We start from the raw sequence: 6,823 nt of genomic DNA, 5'->3' as shown, positions 1-6,823 counted from the left end.
CACTTTTTCGTTGGACGCAATTGATCCCTCCCACTTCCCTTCCGCGGGTCGTGGGACGTGCGTCATCTGGGATTGGCTCAATTTAGGGCCTTTCAAGTGTTTGGGCGGGGAGATGATTTTTCATTGGGTTATACTTGTCAGGTGGGCGTGTCCGTTCCTGCACGCGTGTCGAAAAGCTTAGGCTTATTTATTCAGTCATTAAGGCACCTAAATATCGTAAGCTTTCATTTTTACTACAGTTTTTACATTTTTTTTTGTTTTATAATGGAAATGAATGTATATTTAGTTTCTTGACGATATATCAACAAAACTATTTTCAGTAGTGTTAGGAGAAATATTTAAAGCCTTATATTGGACCGCATCACTGGAGAGAATTTAAAAACTTCGCAGGTGCCGTTGTACTGTTCCTGTCGTGTGTGTATTGTGCTGTGAAGTAAATACTCGTCGGTATAAAAAAGTCTGAGTTAGTGAAAGCCGAATGAAAAATGTAGTGACTTACGTAGTGAGGTGCAAGTACATAATAAAGAGGAATAGCTGCGACAAATGTTTGAAATTTTAAAATGCGTGTTTCAATTTAAATATTTTAAAGCTAAATATTTTCGGTTGTAACAGGCATTTGTCTAGATCTCCAGGAAAGGATCAACCTCGTATTCAATTCATATGCTTAGGTCTGAAAGTTGTCTCTTTTAACGGTAAACGTTAACAGATATCAAAAATATGACCATTTTTGTGGCTATCAGTCTCGAAATTGCATAAAACATTAATTATTTAATAATAAGTTTTGTGAAGACGAGTAACTGACCCCTCATACGCCATTAGGGTGATGTGGCCTTCTAGATCCTCGAATCCTTATGATAATTTTTGCTGCAAAAATGTGGTCCAGAAATGGCTTAAAAATTAGTCGTTTTTTTTTTGTAGAGGGCCAAAATTAGGGGTGGGGACCCCAAAAAGCTTAGTGTATCGCATAACTAGACATCATGATGCGCTGAATGGTATATTGTGCGGTGTGGGGGTTTTCTTGTACTGGTGACTCAGGAGGCGCCAAATAATAATGATAAAAAAAGACAAGCTGACGTCATTTCAAAGTATTCATAAGTAATTCTTACAAACAAAAAAAGAAAGAAGAAACAATTTTGCAGGAATTAGCCTGAAGATAATCTTCATCTTAGAAAAGCAGAAGCTTAATGAAGAAAGTAAAAAAAAAGTATGTGTAAAAAGTAAATCTGGAGAAGAAGTAGTCATGTTTAAGCAACGTAGCATAAAGCAAATGGCAGCTGATGGGGAACAATTGGTGGTGTTGAGGAGTACATTTACGGCCATGTGGAAAAGTAAATACGCTCCATGGAAATTGTTGATGTTTTCTACACATTGTCTACAGATAAAAGCGATTTACTTGAGTAAATGACACATAAAATTGACGGCCTGTTGATTCTCATAATGTAAATGAACAAAAATGCAGATTTGTCCACCCTTAGACATTTCAAAGTCAACGCGAACTTTATTGTCATCTCAACCTTATACAAGTACTGTATAGTGACAGACGAAATTGCGAAGCTCGGGGTCCTCTTCAAATCCATCTAATCAGAATCAGGTGTTCCAGATGAGGTGCTGATGATTCGAGCCCCCTAAGGCCTGACTGTCTCATTTAAACCACACGGGTTGAGGGTCCTCTTTGCTTTTCAGAAAGAACGTTGTGGATGCCTACCAGTCTGGCAGGGTATTTCATAAAAAAATTGCCAGAATATTTGAAACCAGTTATTCCACTGTAAGGAAATCATTTGGGCCTTTTGGCCAGCCTTGACACAGAGGATGATGTTCCTTGCAGGATGGTAATGCTTAGCGACATTGAGGTCTGTGGCAGCGTGATCCATCACTTCCTTTAGCAGCTGGTTGTGATGCCACCTGTAATGCCCTTCTCCATTCTCCCAATGGCGTTTTAAGGGCTCTCTCCTTGTGCAGAGATTGAATCTTCCCCCAGACATGAAGGTTAGTTGGACTCTTTAAGGTGTCCTGTGCAGCTTGAACCTGGAAGGGGACTCGGTGGAAGTTGGCCTGCCAGATGTTCACCCAGGTGACTCTTCTTTAAAGCGCACTCTCCCACCCACCTGGTCCACGCTCTTTGCCACTTAAGCCCCACCGTCTTGCTAGCTCTTAACTTCCTCCATGTCTGTGCCGGTGTAGCCATCACGTACTCACCAGTACAGTTTGTGTTCCTGAGGTGAGGGGATTGCAGGTGCACACTTTGTGAGATCTTGACTGGGTCACCAAATTACCGAGGACTGTCACCGGACGCAAGGGTCTCAGGTCTAATTTGCACCTCTTGCTCACATTGTGACCGGAGCAAGTCGATTAACCTGTGCTCCATCTTGGGGGGGGGGACTTGTGAGTGTTTATAGGCAACACTTGTCATGAATACCACGTGGGATGTCATGGTAACAAACCCACCCCCCCCCCCCCTTTATTTCTTCCCTCCAGGTGTAGATTTCACCCTTTATCACTGTGAGACCCTTACACTTCACTGAACCACAAGGAACCGACAGGCAACCTCCTCCTCCTCTAAAGTTGTCGGGCAACGCCAACCCCAAGGATCGCTGGGCGAGTCAGGTGTGGGTGCCGTCATTCCGGTGGGGATTCTGGCTGAGGGTACCTGCTTTGGAGGATAAAACCAACATTGTGCGTCTATAGATGTCGGGTTTCAATCTGTTTTTTAAATCTCGTTTCAATGACCTGCGATGAATTATAAAGGCCATCTACAATTTCATTAACTGTATCTGCAGTCTTCTTTTCTTACGACCCTAAAATGTGCCAGCAGTTTCTCACCTCTGCATTCTTCCTTTCCTGTAAGAAATTTGAGTTTAAAACGATTAGTTTACAACTTCACAGGAGAGGAATTGGAGACGGCGAGAGATTGCACCGATGCAAGGATGACGGCTTTTAGGCAGAGCCATCCATCACCGTTGTTATGAGCCCTCACCTTTACGCACATGTTGTCTCAGTTCCTGCGCAGCTCCTGTCAATCTGTTTGTGGATCGTAAGGTTTTGAGATTCGGGGAATTCAGATTTGGACTTTAATCTTGTCTAGAATCTATTCTGGAAGAGTTCACGATTTACTCCCGTTCTGCCGTGATGCTGTTTTGTTTCCCGTTTGAGCGCTGCTGCGTTGGCTTCCCCTTTCTGCCATCTCCCCCGAGATCTTTCCCAGAATTCCCCCTGGTGCGCTCGTTTGTGACGTCAAGTTTGTTTCGATGCAAAGATCATCCTGGACATTTCTGGCCTGTCTGAGCTTGACAGAAACGCCTTGTCCTCACAGGTGGCGCAGTGGTAGTGCTGCTGCTTTGCAGTAAGGAGACACTAGAAGATTGTGGGTTCGCTTCCCGGTTCCTCCCTGTGTGGATAGCGCTTTGAGTACTGAGAAAAGCGCTATATAAATGTAATGAATTATTATAAAAAATTATTATTAAATTATAATTATAATTATAATTGCTTTGCCTCTTGAAAACACCTTATTTAGTCCGTCCTGTTTCTTTTCGAATCCCCACCGTTGTTTTTGACTCGGAACGTTTTGATTGCAGGTTGACTTTGACGAGAGATTTCCATGTTTTGACCTTTGGCCTGTTTTTCTTTCGGTCATTTTCGTTTCCTTTTTACTGTCTCTCGACTAAAATTAAACCAGAATAGCCCAAAAATCACCTCTGTGTAATACAGGGTGGCCCACCTCCACCGAGACGAATCAACCCCATGACGTTACAAAGAGTGTCCGTGATCCTGCTGAAACGGGCACAAAGAGGTCACTCTCAGCACCTTCTGTAAGTGTGACTTCCAGATTTGATCCTTCTTCTCATCACTACGTAATGCAGTCATCGCAGTGGAGTTGGGCCACCTTGTATGGCGAGATCTGGAACCCCATGGGAACTTTGTGACATACAGTGCATCCAGAAAGTATTCCCAGCGCTTCATCACTTTTTCCACATTTTGTTATGTTACAGCCTTATTCCAAAATGGATTAAATTCATTTTTTTCCTCAGAATTCTACACACAACACTCCATAATGACAACGTGAAAAAAGTTTACTTGAGATTTTTGCAAATTTATTAAAAATAAAAAAACTGAGAAAGCACATGTACATAAGTATTCACAGCCTTTGCCATGAAGCTCAAAATTGAGCTCAGGTTCATCCTGTTTCCCCTGATCATCCTTGAGATGTTTCTGCAGCTTCATTGGAGTCCACCTGTGGTAAATTCAGTTGACTGGACATAATTTGGAAAGGCACACACCTGTCTATAGAAGGTCCCACAGTTGACAGTTCATGTCAGAGCACAAACCAAGCATGAAGTCAAAGGAATTGTCTGTAGACCTCTGCGACAGGATTGTCTCGAGTCACAAATCTGGGGAAGGTTACAGAAAAATTTCTGCTGCTTTGAAGGTCCCAATGAGCACAGTGGCCTCCATCATCCGTAAGTGGAAGAAGTTCAAAACCACCAGGACTCTTCCTAGAGCTGGTCGGCCATCTAAACTGAGTGATCAGGGGAGAAGGGCCTTAGTCAGGGAGGTGACCAAGAACCCGATGGTCACTCTGTCAGAGCTCCAGAGGTTCTCTGTGGAGAGAGGAGAACCTTCCAGAAGGACAACCATCTCTGCAGCAATCCACCAATCAGGTCTGTATGGTAGAGTGGCCAGACGGAAGCCACTCCTTAGTAAAAGGCACATGGCAGCCCACCTGGAGTTTGACAAAAGGCACCTGAAGGACTCTCAGACCATGAGAAAGAAAATTCTCTGGTCTGATGAGACAAAGATTGAACTCTTTGGTGTGAATGCCAGGCGTCACGTTTGGAGGAAACCAGGCACCGCTCATCACCAGGCCAATACCATCCCTACAGTGAAACATGGTGGTGGCAGCATCATGCTGTGGGGAACTGGGAGACTAGTCAGGATAAAGGGAAAGATGACTGCAGCAATGTACAGAGACATCCTGGATGAAAACCTGCTCCAGAGCGCTCTTGACCTCAGGCTGGGGCGACAGTTCATCTTTCAGCAGGACAACGACCCTAAGCACACAGCCAAGATATCAAAGGAGTGGCTTCAGGACAACTCTGTGAATGTCCTTGAGTGGCCCAGCCAGAGTCCAGACTTGAATCTGATGGAACATCTCTGGAGAGATCTTAAAATGGCTGTGCACTGACGCTTCCCATCCAACCTGATGGAGCTTGAGAGGTGCTGCAAAGAGGAATGGGCCAAACTGGCCAAGGATAGGTGTGCCAAGCTTGTGGCATCATATTCAACAAGACTTGAGGCTGGAATTGCTGCCAAAGGGGCATCGACAAAGTATTGAGCAAAGGCTGTGAATACTTATGGACATGGGATTTCTCAGTTTATTTTTAATAAATTTGCAAAAACCTCAAGTAAACTTTTTTCACGTTGTCATTATGGGGTGTTGTGTGTAGAATTCTGAAGAAAAAAATGAATTTAATCCATTTTGGAATAAGGCTGTAACATAACAGAATGTGGAAAAAGTGATGAAGCACTGGGAATACTTTCTGGATGCACTGTAAATGACGACCCGTCCAAGGGATTGAAGAAGGATGTCAAAGACAAGCGATACATCAGAGAAAGATGCCATTGCATCTGGATGTCGGAGAATGAAACTCGCGAATCCGTCCGACCGTTGAATCGAAGAGCAGCCAAGGGCCGCGTCCTATTTTGACGTTGCTGCTAACTTTTGGCAAACTAAGACTAGAGAGTTCCAGACTTTGCTGTGTTTTCTTCTCCTCCTATTAGTCGTTTTTTAATAAATACTAAATTGCCTTTAGAATATTTACACTTTTTTTGTAAGTAATGAAGTAAAAACAGGGACCCCAGTGTGAGGAAATGTTCTCGCAGGGATCAGCAGACCACCGTAACTGGTTCATAAGTGTGTCCTGTCTGTTCTCAGGGACCAAAGTGTGTGAGCCTTTAGGTCTCAGGTTACCTCGGGGACACCAGTGTGTTGTTGACACCGTAGCCGGTGAGGTCCTGTGTGGAGTCATAAGCTGTGCTGGCATCATTCATGACAGCGTGTGTGTGTCAAACAGTTACAGGGCACCTAGTGAGAGCACATTGCCACTCTCTTCCTCACAGGGTTTAGCAGGCTAAGGGGGGTGCCCCAGTAGCGTGAGCCTCATGGTAATTGGGCAGTTGGGTTATTCTCTGGGATCAGGGTGCGTCAGCCTGTAGGGTCAGGTAGTGAAGGTGAGTCTGCCATTACGTGTCTACGGTGTTCTTGGGGACCAAGGTAGCCTTCGGGTCTGTGGACACCAGTGTGTAGTTCACGTCGTAGCTGGTGAGACCCTGTATGGAGTGTCGAGGAGTGATAGGCTGTGGGTAGTCAGTGCCTTAGTGAATGGGGTCTGAGTACGAGTGGCTTTCTGCGTATGTGTGTCAAGTTTAGGGTGCGAGAGTAAACCCACCCAATAACAAACAGGGGGAGTGCCACTCATCCCATGATAATACATTTACCCACTCTGATGCCCAAACTCTGGTCCAGCAGCCCATACATGCAGGAGACGTTTAAGGTGACCGTACCCAATGTGTATCCAAGCGCCCTTTAAGGCCCCTGGGCGTCACTTCCGGCTCTCCATGTTGACACACAGGACAGCAGTGAGGCGAGTATTCGGGCCTCTGTTATGGTGGCTCTGCGTGTCCTTCGGTTCTAATGGAGGTTTATGTGAAGAACTACGCCCGTCTGACTGGCATGAGTAAAAAAAAACACACGATCAGCGGGTGGTGAATGGCGGTGGGTCCAACCTAACAGTTGTCTGCCAGGCTGGTTGGGTCTGCTGACCTTAAT

This window comes from Erpetoichthys calabaricus, chromosome 12 (genome assembly GCF_900747795.2).
Source record: "Erpetoichthys calabaricus chromosome 12, fErpCal1.3, whole genome shotgun sequence".
Classification (NCBI taxonomy): Eukaryota; Metazoa; Chordata; class Cladistia; order Polypteriformes; family Polypteridae; genus Erpetoichthys; species Erpetoichthys calabaricus.
This window is presented reverse-complemented; position numbering follows the sequence as displayed.